Below are 17,062 nucleotides of genomic sequence, written 5' to 3' on the forward strand. Positions count from 1 at the left end.
TATAAACATCTGAATGCAGAGTTCCAAAGAATAGCAAGAAGAGATAAGAAAGCCTTCTTCAGCGATCACTGCAAAGAAATAGAGGAAAACAACAGAATGGGAAAGACTAGGGATCTCTTCAAGAAGATCAGAGATACCAAAGGAACATTTCATGCGAAGATGGGCTCGATAAAGGACAGAAATGGTATGGACCTAACAGAAGCAGAAGATATTAAGAAGAGGTGGCAAGAATACACAGAAGAACTGTACAAAAAAGATCTTCACGACCCAGATAATCACGATGGTATGATCACTCACGTAGAGCCAGACATCCTGGAATGTGAAGTCAAGTGGGCCTTAGAAAGCATCACTGTGAACAAAGCTAGTGGAGGTGATGGAATTCCAGTTGAGCTATTCCAAATCCTGAAAGATGATGCTGTGAAAGTGCTGCACTCAATATGCCAGCCAATTTGGAAAACTCAGCAGTGGCCACAGGACTGGAAAAGGTCAATTCTCATTCCAATCCCAAAGAAAGGCAATGCCAAAGAATGCTCAAACTACTGCACAATTGCACTCATCTCACACGCTAGTAAAGTAATGCTCAAAATTCTCCAAGCCAGGCTTCAGCAATATGTGAACCATGAACTTCCTGATGTTCAAGCTGGTTTTAGAAAAGGCCGAGGAACCAGAGATCAAATTGCCAACATCCGCTGGATCATGGAAAAAGCAAGAGAGTTCCAGAAAAGCATCTATTTCTGCTTTATTGACTATGCCAAAGCCTTTGACTGTGTGGATCACAATAAACTGTGGAAAATTCTGAAAGAGATGAGAATACCAGACCACCTGATCTGCCTCTTGAGAAATTTGTATGCAGGTCAGGAAGCAACAGTTAGAACTGGACATGGAACAACAAACTGGTTCCAAATAGGAAAAGGAGTTCGTCAAGGCTATATATTGTCACCCTGTTTATTTAACTTCTATGCAGAGTACATCATGAGAAACGCTGGGCTGGAAGAAGCACAAGCTGGAATCAAGATTGCTGGAAGAAATATCAATAACCTCAGATATGCAGATGACACCACCCTTATGGCAGAAAGTGAAGAGGAACTCAAAAGCCTCTTAATGAAAGTGAAAGTGGAGAGTGAAAAAGTTGGCTTAAAGCTCAACATTCAGGAAACGAAGATCATGGCATCCGGTCCCACCACTTCATGGGCAATAGATGGGGAAACAGTGGAAACAGTGTCAGACTTTATTTTTCTGGGCTCCAAAATCACTGCAGATGGTGCTGCAGCCATGAAATCAAAAGATGCTTACTCCTTGGAAGGAAAGTTATGACCAACCTAGATAGCATATTCAAAAGCAGAGACATTACTTTGCCAACAAAGGTTCGTCTAGTCAAGGCTATGGTTTTTCCTGTGGTCATGTATGGATGTGAGAGTTGGACTGTGAAGAAGGCTGAGCACCGAAGAACTGATGCTTTTGAACTGTGGTGTTGGAGAAGACTCTTGAGAGTCCCTTGGACTGCAAGGAGACGCAACCAGTCCATTCTGAAGGAGATCAGCCCTGGGATTTCTTTGGAAGGACTGATGCTAAAGCTGAAACTCCAGTAGTTTGGCCACCTCATGCGAAGAGTTGACTCATTAGAAAAGACTCTGATGCTGCGAGGGATTGGGGGCAAGAGGAGAAGGGGACGACAGAGGATGAGATGGCTGGATGGCATCACTGCCTCGATGGACGTGAGTCTGAGTGAACTCCGGGAGCTGGTGATGGACAGGGAGGCCTGGCGTGCTGTGATTCATGGGGTCGCAAAGAGTCAGACATGACTGAGCGACTCATCTGATCTGATCTGATGATTTTGTGATCAGTAGAAATCACGAGTATTTTCATGCCATATTACAGTTATTGGTAGGTCTCTCAAACTATCACCTCTACTCATCACTACCTTGAAATGACGATAGTTACTTGACCTGCCACTAGATTTTATTATTTAATGTGCTAATACAGAAGACATATATTGCTATATCACAAATTCATTTTTAAAAAATATTCTTTTTTTCTGAGTATCTTTATTTTTAAAAAATTATTAAAAATTTTTAATTGGATTATAGGAGACTGGGATTGACATATACACATTACTATATATAAAATACATAACTAATACACTACTATATATAAAATAGATAACTACTTATTAGTAGTTATCTACAGCATAGCATAGCGAACTATACTCAATACCCTGCCTATATGGGAGAAGAATCTTAAAATGAGTGTATATATATATATAAAATATATGTATAACATTCACTTGGCTGTACACCTGAAATGAACACAACATTGTAAATCAATTAAATATTCTGGGGCTTCCCTGGTGGCTCAGGGGTAAAGAATCCACTTGACCATGCAGGAGACACAGATTCAATCCCTGGTCCAGGAAGATCCCACATGCCCTGGAGTAGCTAAGCCCGTGCACCACAATGATTGAGAGTGTGTTCTAGAGTCGAGGAACTGCAACCGCTGAGCCCACACAGCCTAGAGGCTGTGCTCAGCAACAAGAGAAGCCACCACCAAGGAGCCCGCGGCCGTAGGTAGAGAAAGCCCACATGTGGCACAGACAAAAATAAATGAATAAAATTATTTAAAAGTGTTCCGATAAATGTATTTTAATGTAATTGGTATTCTTATATTATACTATGGTATTCTATGTATTATATGTATTGGTATTTTATGTGTTATATGTAATTGGTATTCTATGTATTATACTATTGTTTTTCTTTTTAGAGAGTGCAGAGTTGATCCCTAAAGCAGAATTCTACCCCCAAGTAATGTTTACTGTCATATATGTAGGTGAGGATATACATGTGCATACAGATACACAGGCATGTCTATTGGAGTTTTTATATTTTCCCTAGAAATACATTCCATACGTTTTCAAAAATGCATTTAAGAATACTCTTCATTGGCCTTCCAAAAGGATGCATGACCCCTAAAATATTAAGAGCACCTGCTGAAGTTTGAATGTTTGTGTGGCCCTCCAAATTCCTATGCTGAAGCCCTAAACCCCAATGTGATGGCCTGCAGAGGTACAGCCTCTGGGAAGTAACAAGGCTTAGAGGAGGCATGGAGAGTCCAGCCCCCGTGAGGGAATTAATGCATTTACAAGAAAAGGAGGATGGCTCGCTCTGTCTCCACCAGGTGAGGAAACAGCAAGCAGATAGATGGCTGTCAGCAAGCCGGGAAGTGACTCTTACCAGACACCCAGTCTGCAAGTACCTTGATCTTAGCCTTCTCAGCTCTAGAACCATGAGAAATAGTTTTTTTTTTTTAGCCATTGAGCCTATGGTATCCTGTAGGAACTCAGAGAGAGACAGCCCCTCGTACCAAGAACTAGTCAACTTGGAGCTGTTGGCACAGTGTCCGTTGGGTGAAATATCCCGTATTCAGTTCTCACAAAAATGTTTGTAATACCACTTAGCAATATTTTGATATTAAAGTTGTTTCCAACTAGCTATTTGCCCTATATCAGACTCAGCAAGTTCTAATATATGAGAATTAATACATTAAACTCTTAAACTATCTAGGACAACAAACTGAAGTGCTTTCTTGGGAGCAGGACTTCAAAAAAACTTAGCTGACCCATTGCCTCATAGGCCTTGGCGTCTCGACAGATAATTCCTCCCTTTGGTAAAGATTCTAAAGACGTATCGAATGGCTTAGTGTCTCACTTTTTTTTTTTTTTTCTTAATGTTCTGTGGGTTTGTGTGGAGGGATGTTTCTTCCTTTAAATGTCATTTTATTTATTTTTTCTCCACATATAAACATTTCTCCTTGGAGAGATCAAAAGATATAAATTGTTATTGATTTATTTATCTTGAATGCTTTTATTTGGCCTTGTATGCATGCTGAGTGCTCACAGAAGGTATTAGATTAATGAGTCTGGAGACTGAAGTCTTTTGTTTATCTACTTATTTGGGAAACTGAAGATCTCTAAGTCATTTAGTATAAACTTGCCTGCACTATGTAGTTAATTGCCTCAAACTTGACCCAGGAAACTCTAGAGCTTCATCTATGAGTCCATGTTAGGGCCATAAAAACACTAGCTACTACTGCAAATCATTGTATGAAAAGGGCCATCCTTCCTTTTCTCTTCAACTTTTTACTCTCTCTCCTGGTATTTCCAGGAGGCCACAGATTGGTTATTTTGTGACCTTCCATCTTTTAAATACTGAAGATGGCCAGAACCATTTCCTCTTCAGCCCTTCAAAAATTCACTTTTTTCTTCCTTTACCTCTTAGCCCTTATGCACCTATTTTCTCTGTGTTCCTGGTACTTACCAATTACTTCCTGAATTAAACAGAAAAGAAAATAAGGAGATTTCTAGTAATATTCTGTGAAGCTCCTATCCTTATAATAGGAAGGGGAGACCTTGGTCCTTCTGGCTCCATTTCTACAAGAGAAGCTTTTATCCATTACATTTTTGTCTGAACACTTCCAGTATAACTTCACTTGAACAAAGGGTTCTGTGGGTAAAGGAATTTAAAAACTGTTGAACTAGAGAAAGTTCTTGCTCTGTCCATTGAAAATAGTGTTATTTCTAGAAATAATTGGATACTGTTATGTCTTGCTTTCCTTGTCAATTTTCATTTATGAATTTGCCAGAAAAAAAACTTGGGAAATCAGTGGTTTGTTTGAAAAGTCACGAAGTAGGAGTGACTTTGAATAATGGTCCTCACGTCATGTTTCATTAGTCAAATCCACTTCTCACTAACTGACACAGTATACCAAGAGAGAACTAAATAATGTTGTCCTTCACAAAAGAAATTTCTCAGAAAAAAATATGTTCATGTACAAGAAAGTCCTAGGACTCTGAACAGCTTCTAATAAATCATTTCAATAAAATTGCTGTGTATGTTAGAGAAACAAATGGAAGTCTCTTCTCCCTTAAGGGCTTTGTTGTTGTTCAGTAGCTTCAGTTATGTTGCAACCCCATGGACTGTAGCCCACCAGGCTCCTCTGTCCATGGGATTTCCTAGACAAGAATACTGGAGTAGGTTGCCATTCCCTTCTCCAGGGGATCTTCCTGACCCAGGGATTGAACCTAAGTCTCCTGCATTGACAGATGGCTTCTTTACCACTTAAGGGCTTTACCAGGTAATAAAGTATCACCTAAACTTTTTGTCTTTTTGATGGGGGTGGAGTTTATGAAGATGTACAGATAGAAAGCAAAAAATAATAAGCTAAATCAGAAAATTACTTTCTCCCCCACTCAGATTTATAGTGTTCATTTATCTTTCACTATATAAACCACATCCTTTGGCTCAAGAAAAATAGACCTTAAAAATAGTTGACTTTCCTGGTGAGTGATGTTCATCTGTGCAATGGGAAACTTCACTAACTCTGAAGACTGAGAACTTAATTGATACCAAAGTTTGTTTTTAAAATAAGTTCACGTAAGAAACATTGTGGAATATTAAAGGCGAAGTTCACAAGCGCACCAGAAATGTATTACTTTAGTGTTTAACTTAAGCTCTGGGGCTAGAAGGTAAACGAATTATAACAGACTGGGTGTTTTGAAGTCAGTATACTACTCACAGGGTCTCCCTGGTGGCTCAGATGATGAAGAATCTGCCTGCAATGCAGGAGACCTGGGTTTGATCCCTGGGTCAAGAACACCCCCTGGAGGAGGAAATGACAACATGCTCCAGTATTCTTACCTGGAAGATCCCATGGAGAGAGGAGCCTGGTTAGCTACAGTCCATGGGGTCACAGAGTCAGAACGGAGCCACTAACACTTTCACTTTCACACAGCTCACATATTTTATTTAAACATTTGTGATGAATATAAACCAGATTTTGGCTGAAATAGACATCTGTTTCCTCTTCTTCTCAAAGTCCCAAAATAATAAAAAAATACATTTTATAAAAGAATAAGACCAAAAGAAAAAAATCACTGGAAGGTGAAGAGAAGGACTATCAGCAGCAAACCAGAAGATCTGGAGAGTTTCAGATTGATAGAAGGCAGAAGGCATAGTATTGATGGAAAAAGCATAGCAGTAGAAAAACATAAGAATGTAACGGCAAGGAATTTAAGAATATTTAATGGCACCCCACTCCAGTACTCTTGCCTGGAAAATCCCATGGATGGAGGAGCCTGGAAGGCTGCAGTCCATGGGGTCGCTGAGGGTTGGACACAACTGAGCAACTTCACTTTCACTTTTCACTTTCATGCATTGGAGAAGGAAATGGCAACCCACTCCAGTGTTCTAGCCTGGAGAATTCCAGGGACGCGGGAGCCTGGTGGGCTGCCATCTATGGGGTCGAACAGAGTCGGACACGACTGAAGCAACTTAGAAGCAGTATTGGTAGAAAAGGGCTTCCTTTATGACTCAGCTGGTAAAGAATCCACCTGCAATGTGGGAGACCTGGGTTCGATCCCTGGGCTGGGAAGATCCTCCAGAGAAGGAAAAGGCTACCCACTCCAGTATTCTGGCCTGGAGAATTCCATGGACTGTATAGTCCATGGGGTTCCAAAGAGTCAGACACGACTGAGCGACTTTCACTTTCACTTTCACTGGGAGAAAAACATGCTGAAATGCCCAATGGGAAGCCAGGGCTGTTTCCATGGGTATGTGATCTGTATAGTGGCAAAGTCCCTGTGCTTAGAAGCAGCCTCAACTTGGTTTAATGCTCTGTTGTTGTCTTGAAATTCTTAATTTTAAAATGAAGAATCTTGCAGTTTTATTTTGCACCAAGACCTGCAAATTATATACTGGGTCCTTACATGGAACAACAGACTGGTTCCAAATAGGAAAAGGAGTTCGTCAAGGCTGTATATTGTCACCCTGTTTATTTAACTTATATGCAGAGTACATCATGAGAAACGCTGGACTGGAAGAAACACAAGCTGAAATCAAGATTGCCGGGAGAAATATCAATAACCTCAGATATGCAGATGACACCACCCTTATGGTAGAAAGTGAAGAGGAACTCAAAAGCCTCTTGATGAAAGTGAAAGAGGAGAGTGAAAAAGTTGGCTTAAAGCTCAACATTCAGAAAACGAAGATCATGGCGTCCGGTCCCATCACTTCATGGGAAATAGATGGGGAAACACAGTGGAAACAGTGTCAGACTTATTTTTCTGGGCTCTAAAATCACTACAGATGGTGACTGCAGCCATGAAATTAAAAGACACTTACTCCTTGGAAGGAAAGTTATGACCAACCTAGATAGCATATTCAAAAGCAGAGCATTACTTTGCCAACAAAGGTTCGTCTAGTCGAGGCTATGGTTTTTCCTGTGGTCATATATGGATGTGAGAGTTGGACTGTGAAGAAGGCTAAGTGCCGAAGAATTGATGCTTTTGAACTGTGGTGTTGGAGAAGACTCTTGCGAGTCCCTTGGACTGCAAGGAGATCCAACCAGTCCATTCTGAAGGAGATCAGCCCTGGGATTTCTTTGGAAGGACTGATGCTAAAGCTGAAACTCCAGTAGTTTGGCCACCTCATGTGAAGAACTGACTCATTGGAAAAGACTCTGATGCTGGGAGGGATTGGGGGCAAGAGGAGAAGGGGACGACAGAGGATGAGATGGCTGGATGGCGTCACTGCCTCGATGGATGTGAGTCTCAGTGAACTCTGGGAGTTGGTGATGGACAGGGAGGCCTGGCGTGCTGCGATTCATGGGGTCGCAAGGATTCAGACACGACTGAGCGACTGATCTGATCTGACCAGTATTCCTCTTCTACCCCTAAATTGGGGTGATGAGGAACAGTCATTTTACTCTTAGGCCCACAGTAACTGTTTTTAGTCAACAACGGGCTTGCATGAGGATCCTGGAGAGATTAGTCTGAACAAAAAAGTAGCACAGGATTTAAGATAATTGTCAACTTCTAAAATGAAACAAAACAAAATGAAGAAGGAGGAGGAGAAGAAGAAGAAAAAGAAGGAGAAGAAGGAGAGGGAGGAGGGGAGGAGGGAGGAGGGAGGAGGAGGAGGAGGAGAGGGAATGGAAGGAAGAGGAAGAAGGAGGAAGCTTTCCAGGGGGTAGAATGCACTAAGAAGTCCTTCATAATTTGATATTTGAAAGAGTTCTTGGCTCTTCACCCATACTGGCTGCTGGGAAACACACTGCTGTCCACTTACCCACTGTCAGATTTCAAGGGAGAGCCCACTGGAGAAAGGAACCCACACAACTAGAGAGAAAAACTGCCTCAGTTATACTGTGTTAACTAGTATTGTCCATCACTGATGGATATGAACAGATAGCAGCTTAGTAGACACAGGAAGAAAGCAGACAGTGAGAAATGGGAGACTAAAGTGGAATCAATAATCGATCCTAGACAAAAGAGGTAGTTCAGAGAACAGAAGAGAATTTCTAAAATTCTGAAGACTATCCTCAGAGATATTTAACAAATTATTATGTCCATCAAAAACCAGGCTGCTATATAAAGGGAGAAAGTGGATTTCAAGAAAGAATACACAGAAATTTAAGAAGGAATGGTAAAATTTTAAAAACTTGTATACATGAGCTGAGTTATAAAATTAATGGGGAAAAAGATCAATTTGAAAATTTAAGAATAAAATGAGATAATCCCTTAGAATTTAGAGCCAAAAAGACAAAAGAGATGAAAAAACATGAGAAATCTTTTTCTTATACCTTGCTTCCGTGAGTAAAATAAAAATATGATAATAATTAATACAGTTCCCTGAATCTTAAGGCCTTTGACTGTGTGGATCACAATAAACTGTGGAAAATTCTGAAAGAGATGGAAATACCAGAACACCTGACCTGCCTCTTGAGAAACCTGTATGCACGTCAGGAAGCAACAGTTAGAACTGGACATGGAACAACAGACTGGTTCCAAATAGGAAAAGGAGTATGTCAAGGCTGTATATTGTCACCCTGCTTATTTAACTTCTGTGCAGAGTACATCATGAGAAACGCTGGTCTGGAAGAAGCACAAGCTGGAATCAAGATTGCCGGGAGAAATATCAATAACCTCAGATATGCAGATGACACCACCCTTATGGCAGAAAGTGAAGAGGAACTCAAAAGCCTCTTGATGAAAGTGAAAGTGGAGAGTGAAAAAGTTGGCTTAAAGCTCAACATTCAGAAAACGAAGATCACGGCATCCAGTCCCATCACTTCATGGGCAATAGATGGGGAAACAGTGGAAACAGTGTCAGACTTTATTTTTTTGGGCTCCAAAATCACTGCAGATGGTGACTGCAGCCATGAAATTAAAAGATGCTTACTCCTTGTTTGGACTGCAAGGAGATCCAACCAGTCCATTCTAGAGATCAGTCCTGGGTGTTCATTGGAAGGACTGATGCTCAAGCTGAAACTCCAATACTTTGGCCACCTCATGCGAAGAGTTGACTCATTGGTAAAGACTCTGATGCTGGGAGGGATTGGGGGCAGGAGGAGATGGGGACGACAGAGGATGAGATGGCTGGATGGCATCACTGACTCAATGGACGTGAGTCTGAGTGAACTCCGGGAGTTGGTGATGGACAGGGAGGCCTGGCGTGCTGCAGTTCATGGGGTCACAAAGAGTTGGACACGACTGAGCAACTGAACTGAACTGAACTGAATCTTAAAATGGAAAGGGCTCACAGAGGTCTGAGCAAATAACAATAAATACTAAAACAAAACAGAAAGAGCATTAATTTGTTTTGTTCACAGCTCTGCCACTTGCACTTATATCACTTGTTCAGTAAAAACTTGCTGAATGAACAGATAAAAATATTCCCAGGAAGCCTCAAAACCAAGGAAAAAGAGAAAAATCTCAAATGTGACCAGAGAGAACAAAAGAACAGCATACTTCAAAAGAAGAAGCATTTGATTGTTAGTAAATGTCTCTTTCCTGTTGGCTCAGATGGTAAAGATTTGCCCGTAGTGCAGGAGACCTGGGTTCAATCCCTGGGCCGGGAAAATCCCTGGAGAAGGATATGACTGCCCACTTCAGTATTCCTGCCTGGAGAATCCTGTGGGCAGAGGATCCTGGCGAGCTACAGTTCTTGGGGGTCGCAAAGAGTCGTACACGACTAAGTGATTATATTGATGGAAATTGAAACGTCTCTTCAACATCTGTGGATCCTGATGACACAAGAAATACCTTCAAAATTTTAAGGGTAAATGATTTTGTACCTTGTTCATTATGCAGCAAAATTATAATTTCCATTTAAAGAAAAAAAAAAAAAGCATTTCCAATACTTTCAAAAGGAAGACATTTTCTCCCGTCTGAAAAAATTACCTGAGGATACTCACCAGGAAAAAAAACAAAAACAAAACAAAAAACCCACAAAAAACCTTAAGAGGATGACACTGAATCCAGAGGCAGTACCAGCCAGAAGTTCAATGCAAAGTGGCTGCAGGATGGCAGTTCTATAGAGGCTCAGAAAGCAATGCCCATAATAGAACAGGAAGACAGCAGCTCTGTAAAGAATGTCTTTAAGAAGCAAAGTATTTCCAACCACAGCTGGTGTGATTAAGAACACAGAGCATCTTCATATCATGAAAGCATATTTCTCTTCAGTTGTCAAAAAAATAAATGGAAGACAGGAAGTTAAATGCTTTGTCCCATCAGTTCAGTTCAGTTCAGTCGCTCAGTCGTGTCTGACTCTTTGCGACCCCATGAATCACAGCACGCCAGGCCTCCCTGTCCATCACCAGCTCCCGGAGTTCACTCAGACTCATGTCCATCGAGTCAGTGATGGCATCCAGCCATCTCATCCTCTGTCATCCCCTTCTCCTCCTGCCCCCAATCCCCCCAACATCAGAGTCTTTTCCAATGAGTCAACTCTTCACACGAGGTGGCCAAAGTACTGGAGTTTCAGCTTTAGCATCAGTCCTTCCAAAGAAATCCCAGGGCTGATCTCCTTCAGAATGGACTGGTTGGATCTCCTTGCAGTCCAAGGGACTCTCAAGAGTCTTCTCCAACACCACAGTTCAAAAGCATCAATTCTTTGGCGCTCAGCCTTCTTCACAGTCCAACTCTCACATCCATACATGACCACAGGAAAAACCATAGCCTTGACTAGACAAACCTTTGTTGGCAAAGTAATGTCTCTGCTTTTGAATATGCTATCTAGGTTGGTCATAACTTTCCTTCCAAGGAGTAAGCATCTTTTAATTTCATGGCTCCCATACATAGTCCAAATACATACCAAAGCAAATTTTACTTCCCTTTTGGTTTGTAGAGCAATTTCTAGGTAGTTCTGCCTGGTCCCATCTTGGCGGGAAGATGAGGCTTTCTCATTATGTTACTGCCATTCCACAAAGTGTTAAAGTCTCTAAAGGTTGATGAGCATTATTGCAACTGGATACTCATCGATGATGAGTGGAGAATCCTCCTTGATTCATGGCCTAAGTGAATTGATTTTGTTACTATTTGTTGAAAAGTTTTGTGTCTATAGTCATCAGGAATATTGACCTGTAGCTTTCTTTTCTTGTAGTGTCCTTGTCTGGCTTTGGTATCAAGGTTTTGCTGGCCTCATAAAGTGAGTTTGGAAGTTTTCCCCACTCTTCAAATTTTTTGAAGGAGTTTGAGAAGAAATAGTGTTGATTCCTTAAATGTTTAGTAGAATTTCACCAGTGAAACCATCTGATCCTGAGTTTTCCTTTGTTAGTAGGTTTTTGATTATTGATTGAAGCTCCTTACACAGTATTGATCTGTTCAAATTTTCTATTTCTTCGTGTTTCACTCATGGTAAGTTGTATGTTTCTAGGAATTTATTCATTTCTTCTAGGTTATCCAGTTTCTTGGTACACAGTTCTTCACATTCATCTGTAATGATCCCTCACAGGACTGTTGTATTAGTTGTGATGTCTCCTCTTCCACTTCTGATTTTATCTATTTGAATCTGCCAAGGCTCACTCTCACAACATGCTCACCATGTTGTGAGCATACAAGGCAGCTGGCCATGGGGTGGAGCATGTGTGGGTGAGGTGTGTGGCATGGGGCATGGTGTCTGAGGGCCGCTTGGGAACATCTGAGGCAAGTTGTCCCCAGGGCCTTGTGAACGGGCTGTTTGAAGGAAATCTGTGACACATACAGTCGGATCTGCTTCCCTTTCATGCCCTCTGAGAGTCTTATCTGCCTCTCTCTCCGTCATTCTCTACTGCCCCCAGTCTTGCCTCTGAGGATTCAGTACTCTGTTGATGTGAGAGGGAAGTGGGCCTCTTTGGTAGCATCCTGCATAGCTGGAGAAGCCAGGTGCTCACTCACATGTTCCCTCCCCCTGCATCATCCATCACCTCCCCCATGGGAGGAGTCACAGCTGAGAAGGGCTCTCCTGGCCCTAGGCTCTGCTGTCTCAGGAGGGGTTGTGTAGGTAAAGTCAGGCTGTTCCACTTACCCTCTCCCATGTGTCCAGACATGGATTTTTTTTTTTTTTCCCCTTCAGGGCTGTGCTAGAACTTCTCTGCTGAAAACTTGGACTTCCATGAGCACTCTGTCATCTGTGGATGGCATGGGGTCATCACTGTCTAAGACAGTGTTCCCTAGGGGCTCCCAGTCCATGGCTGAGAGTAGTTGGAGCTGGTTCATGGGCCACTTCAGGTCCAAGATCTGCAAGCCTATTACCCCATGCACAGAGTGGGAGGCAGGCCAAGACTTTTCCTGGGTCTCTCGGCATGTGATGCGGAACCCCACGGCTCCCACAAAGGCACTTTTGTCTGTGGGTGAATGCCACATTGTCTTTCAGGGAGGCAGTATGAGCGGGGGATGTCTTATTTGGCCATCTTGCTGATGTCACTCCTAGTATGACTCATTTTGGAGAGCTCTGAAACTTAGGGGCTGTTCCAAGTTGTTTGGTACTTGGTTCTTGGGTGATTAGAGCAAGGGATTAGTATCCCTGAGTGTGAGAGTCTGGTAAAGATGGTGTGGCTCTAGGTTAGCTGGTTTACATACGAAAGATGAGCTTTGCAGGTCGGTTGTTTTCTATCTTAGGAATTAGCTAATCCTAAAAGGGGGCAGTTGGGGCTTCATTGGTGGATAAGTGGTAAAGAATCTACCTGCAATTCAGGAGAAGTGAGTTCAATCCCCAGGTCAGAAAGATCTCCTGGAGGGGGAAATGGCTACCCACTCCAGTATTCTTGCCTGGAGGATTCTATGGGCAGAGGAGCCTGGAGGGCTACAGTCCATGGGGTCATGAAAGGGTTGGACATGACTTAGTGATTAAACAACAACAAAAGGGGCAGTAGGAGAAGAATAAAAATGTATTTCTTTTATTTTACCTAACTGGGTTCATCCTGTTTAGTAAACTGATGCATTCATGTGGTGTCACTTGAGTAATGGGCCTGAGTTGCAGAGGAAAGATAGACTTTAATTTTTCCTTTTATACTCTTATAATTATTATCATGTTCATGTATTCCTTTCTAAATTAACAAGTATCATTTCATGGAAAAGATAATCTTGCAAATGAAAAAAAAAAGAGAACAAAGAAAAAGTTTGTAGAATCCATATTTTTGGGTTTCTCAATGCAAAAGACTTCATAAAAATTGCTACTGTCTCTCTTTGAGGAAAACTTTGCATCTGATCTTTTGATGCTATTAAGCATTGATCAAGCTCTCAGAGTGGGAACAAGTCCCTTCCTTCCTTTCTCTCTTTCCTTCTCTCTCTCCTCCCTCCCTCCTTCCTTCCTTCCTTAAATTCTCTGCTGTTTTTCCCTTAAGCAGATTTTCAGTGACCTGAGTACCATTGGAAGTAGATCTAGCATAACTACAGTGATGGCTGAGGGTTGTCATCTTAAGGAGGACACATTTATTTGAATGTGAAAATGAGCACTATTAATTAATAATTATCCTGGGACAGCAGGCATAAACTGGAATAGTTTTGGTTGAACGGGGACATCTGTTCACTCTAAGCAAAGCTCTTCTTCGCTGAATTGCGCGTAGTTGAGGAATAAACGTCAAACTCCTCAGAAAGGCACACAGCCCAGTGTGATAGCCCCTAGGTAGGGCGTCCTCTTGGGTCACTCCATGCTTCCAGTGCCTACTTGGGCATCATGTAACTGCTCGCAGAGCCATCCCTGACCAGGTACCGGCCCACTTGCAAGCTGTACTCAACCCAGTGCTTGCTTTGGGGCTGCCCATGCTCCTCCCTTCCTGGGATGGCCTCTTTCTACCCAACAATGATGCCTTTTCCTACTTTGAGATTGTGTTGAGACTTCTCTGGTGGTCCAGTGTTAAGACTCCATGCTCCCAATGCAGGGATCACAGGTTTGTTTTCTGTTTGGGGAACTAAGATCTCACATGTCATAGGGCTCAGCCTTAAAAAAAAAAAAAAATTGTTAATTTCCTTCATAGAGGCCTTGGGTGCCCTCCTGTGTAACCTCATGCTACACTGTGCTTATTTTTTGTAACTTTTCATTTTGTTTTGGCAGTCACTTAACAGTGTGTGATAGTTTCAGTTTCGGGTGAACAGCCCACATATACGTGTATCTATTCTCCCCCTCTCCCCTCCCATCCAGGCTGCCACACAAGTACACGGTGCTTATTATTCTTATTCTTCTCTGCCACACTGTTTATACTTGTCTATCGAATTCTTTGTCTCTCCACTAGCCTATGAGGTCCTCCAGGGCAATAGGTGACTTTGTCTGCTCCTGACACACTATTAGGCTCTTAAATATTTGTTGAATGAATGAGTGAATAATACACCTCAGATACACTTTCTTAAAAGCACAGAGAGTCTTTAAAAGGCAGCATGAGTTATTCTTGCCCAGAAAGCCATGGGTGTATCCGCCTAGAACATCCTTTCTGCTTTTCTTTAGATCTTAACAATGTCGTTAACATAAAACATGCTAATCAGATTAAATAATTATTTGGGGAGGATGGGTATTGGAAACACTGATATTTGAGACCTAGTTTTCAAGATCAGTTCTTTCCTGGTTTCATTTTTTTCCTGAAACCCCTTCGAATGCAGGGTGACTCAGGGCTCAGGTTTTGAGTTTTAATTATTGTGCTTTTTTCCAGACATCTAGCAGTTTGAGTTGCAATCTGCTAGCCAGAAGCTGAGCTAGTTATACATATATATATATATGGACATTCCCTGGATTTAAAAGGATTAATGATTCTATAATTGTGGAAGATATCTAGATAAGAAAGGAATTATTGTACGAAGTATAGAAGTAAGCGCCTTCAGTTTAGAGTAGGGTGAATATTACCGTATTTCCCAGCCTCTGATTTTGTAACTCAAAGGGAACTTAAAATTCTGATCTGTTAGAGTATGTTGTCGCTAGAAAGAGAAATAACTTAAATATCCATCAGTAAATTGCTAGCTAACTAAATTCTAGTAAATCCACACAGTGGAATATTATGCAGTCACTTAAATTAGTAAACTATATCTTTAAGTGCTGGACTGGAAATAGGTATAAAATATATTAAATGGAAAAATGTAGATGATATGTAAAGTATGACATGCTTTTTGTTAAAACTATATAAATGTGACAAGATATAAACATTCAAACTTGTTATTTTTTAAGCTTTTCATTTTTAGATAACTGTAGAGTCTCGTGCAGTTGTAAAAAGTAGTGACCTCCTACATCCTTTCTCTGTCTCCTCCAATGGTAACAGGCTGTATAATTATAGCACAATGTTGAAACCATGACACTGACATCAATACAGTATATTGACCTTATTCAGAGCAAACTAACCTTAAAATTTTATTTATTTCTTTGTTTTTGGCTGTGCTGGGTCTCCGTGGCTGTGCCTGGGCTTCCTCTGGTTTCCGCGAGTGGGGGCTGCTCTTCCTTGCGACGCACACGCTTCTTGTTGCGGTGGCTTCTCTTGTGGGGCTCTCTTACTGTGGGGTTCAGCAGTCGTGGTGCACAGGCTTGGCTGCCCCTCGGCATGTGGAATCTTCCCAGACCAAGGATCGAACTTGTGTCCCCTGCATTGGCAGGTGGATTCTTAACCACTGGACCACCAGGAAAGTCGCCAAAGTATTTCAAATTAATTTATGTTTTAATGAAAATGACTCATGTACATTTAAAAGATCAGTACTAAAACCTTACTACTCTTAAGTATCAATACAAAAAGACTTAGGTTCTAGTTATCTATCGATGTACAACAAAGTACTCCAATGTGTAAATGGTTAAACCAACTGTGATTTTATTATCTCATGATTTGCAGATGAGGAATTCAAGCAGGGCTTGGCTGGGTGATTCTTCAGTTCCACATGGTATTGACTGGTGGTGATCAGCCTGTGTCTGGTCCGGTCTGGCTGTTTGAAGACTGTCTTGTTCAAATGTTTGGTGTCTTGGTGGAGTGACTAGAAGGTTGGGCTTGGCTGGTTATTTCTCTCTCAATGCTGTCTCAGGGCCTCTCTGTGTGGTCTCTTGAGGGAGGTGTTGGTCTTTTTCCATGTTGGTTCAGGGATTAATGAGCCCACACTGGAAACTTCTAATCTTAAAAGCCAGGACCGGAAATGGTAGAGTGTCAGGCCTATTACTGGGAAGCAGTTACAGGCCAGTCCGAATTCATTCATGGGGAGGCAAAATATATCCCAGCCCTCCGTGGGAAGAATTTCAATGACTTTGTGATGATCTTTAATACACCACAGCTAATAAAAAAGACCCTGCCCCTCCTTTTCCTCTCTTGAGACCTACTCCCCAGTTGTTGTTCAGTCGCTGAGTCCTGCCTGGCTCTTTGTGACCCCATGGACTGCAGCACACCAGGCTTCCCTGCCTTTCACTGTCTCCTGGAGTTTGCTCAAACTCATGTCCATTGAGTCAGTGATGCCATCCAGCCATCTCATCCTCTGTTGTCGCCTTTTCCTCCTGCCTTCAGTCTTTCCCGGCATCAGGGTCTTTTCCAACAAGTCAGCTCTTCACCTCAGGTGGCCGAAGTATTGGAGCTTCAGCTTCAGCATCAGTCCTCCCAATGAATATTCAGAGTTGATTTCCTTTAGGATGGACTGGTTTCATCCCCTTGCTGTCAAGGAACTCTCAACAGTCTTCTCCAGCACCATAGTTTGCAACCACTTTCAACTTTTAAACAGTTTTTTACTAGTATTTAACTCCATATTTTTGAACAATGGTTACACGGCATTTCCATGGATTTGTCAAATTTATGCATTACTTTT

Source organism: Bos indicus, chromosome 17, assembly GCF_029378745.1.
Source record: "Bos indicus isolate NIAB-ARS_2022 breed Sahiwal x Tharparkar chromosome 17, NIAB-ARS_B.indTharparkar_mat_pri_1.0, whole genome shotgun sequence".
Taxonomy (NCBI): Eukaryota; Metazoa; Chordata; class Mammalia; order Artiodactyla; family Bovidae; genus Bos; species Bos indicus.